Source organism: Condylura cristata, unplaced genomic scaffold, assembly GCF_000260355.1.
Source record: "Condylura cristata isolate star-nosed mole 26May11 unplaced genomic scaffold, ConCri1.0 scaffold00001, whole genome shotgun sequence".
NCBI lineage: Eukaryota > Metazoa > Chordata > Mammalia > Eulipotyphla > Talpidae > Condylura > Condylura cristata.
The window spans coordinates 83,763,986-83,766,147 of record NW_004567102.1 but is presented as its reverse complement, the minus strand read 5'-3'; positions in this window follow the sequence as shown (position 1 = coordinate 83,766,147).

Sequence of the window (2,162 nt, the reverse complement as noted above, 5' to 3'; positions counted from 1 at the left end):
GGTGAGAGGCAGGTAATGGCGGCCTTAACCTTGACTTGCCCTCGGGTTCGTACTGCAAGGTCCCACTTGTGTGAGGCACTTAGTGGTGGCCTAGGGACAGATCGTGACAGGGTACCTGCTGGATGGGGAAGGCAGCAGAGCGGAATGACTATTTCGTGGATCCAGATTTTTTGGAAAGCTGAAATGAGCTCTGGAGATGGATAATGAGTTCTGGAAACTTGCCTGATCCCTTCTGCCCCTTCCCTATGGTTCCCTGCCAGAAGGTGCTTTAAACTTGTAGCAAGCTTCTGCGTCTCCGTGGCCTGGCTGTGGGCCAGCCCTGTTTGGCTGGGCCTTTACCCATGAGGGGATGGGTCACTGGGTGTTTCGCTGGGAAAGTTATTATCCTTTCTTCTCTCGCGGTACACCCTATCCTGTTAAAGTTCTTCCACACGAAGAGCACGTGTTGTTTTATGAAGTGGCTAGCGAACCTCTGTAGAGCATATGCTTTGAGGGTGCCAGGGTGCACCTCCCGCTGCACAGTTAGACACCCAGATTGCAGCACAGGTCATTTCCTTCACTGCCGGGCTGGAGAATAGCTTGTTGTTGATAGAGGCACTCTGTTTACCGCGCTTGTTCCACAATCTGCTACGATGACTGGCGGTGCCATGTGATGGGTCTACAAATACCTCCTTGAGGTTCTGCTGTCAACTCTTGAGGCTTCTCCCCAGAAGTGAAACTGCTAGGCCAAAGGGCAGTTGGCATTTTTCCTGCACAGCCACCATCCTGCTCCCCACAGTGGGCGCAGCATTTTACCTTCCCACCAACAGTCACAGGATCCCAATTTCTCTACATCTTTGCCAACACTGATTTACTATTTTTTTCCTGGTTTTGGAGTTTGGGGGATTTTTTTCTAATAGTCATCCGGATAGGTGTGATGTGACATCTCACTGTGGTTCTGAAGAGCATTCCCCTAATAATTCATGACGTTGAGCACATTCACTGTGCCCACTTGCACACCTTGGGAGAGCGACTCCTCGAGGCCTTTGTCCCTGGGACACAAGTTCTCGCTCGTTATTTTGGCCGAGACTGATAGCTTGATTATTCCAGTTTGCCAAATCTTCTCATGGCAAATATACCAGAAAGTAGGAAAATACTCGGAGGAGTAGAGAATAACAGAGCTTGTTTGTAAACAACAATTGGGTTGATTTCATTCCAAAAAAGAGGTCTTCAGGTCTCTAACTCCAACCACAGCCAACATGGACTGGACGCCATGGTCCCAAGAGTCAGACTCCGAGTTTCACATGCACTATGGACACAATTCTGAGTTCTTTTTCTGGGAGAATAAAGAACTGACTAGCTTGCCACAAATTACAGAGACCGGGGACTGATGAGCTGGAGTCCAAACCAGCACCACAGAGCTAGGGAGCCCGAGTTCTAAGCCACTAGGGTCTTCTATTCTAGGGCAAAAAGATACAGATGGGATATGTGGGAGACAAAGATGGAAAATCCTGAGCCTTACCCATATTACAGAAAATAAGAACACTCAGGGTGTGGAACAGGAGCTCTTTGATGAGATTAGTGAACATCAGCCGCTTAACCCTGCCAGAGGCAATGCTTCAAGCAGTAGTAGAATGAACCAAAAGCCACGAGGAGATTATCGGAGCTCCCCACCCAGCACTGGGTCCAGGGAGCAGAACATGGCCTCCTCCACCCGCGCCCCAAGCGAGGAGGCCGAATGGAGATGCAGAGTCACAGTTTCAGTCCCAGAGAGCTGCAAACAGCTCTGACTAGCTGTTGTATAAAGATGACATGAGGGGCCTCCCTGGTGGCATAGGGGTTAAGATCTCAGAGCTCTAAAGCTACTGACAGTTACTGTGACCTGAGTTCAATCCCCAGCCAGGGAGTGATGCTCAGGGCACAGCAGACCTCTACCTGTTCTGCTCCTCACTCTGGCTCCAGTGAAGCCTCTCACACCCCACACCTCTGGCCTACATGAGGGCGAGTTTGCAAGTGTCTTCTCCCCGGCACCTCACTCCCCCAGCCCAGGCTCCTGACCCATGAAACTGTGAAACAACAAATGTGTGTTGTTGCAGCTTCTAAGTGTGGCGCCGTCTGGGCACAGCAGCACATACCAACAGAGCTGCCCTGTTAGCATAGCTTAACAAGGAAAGTTACAGTGC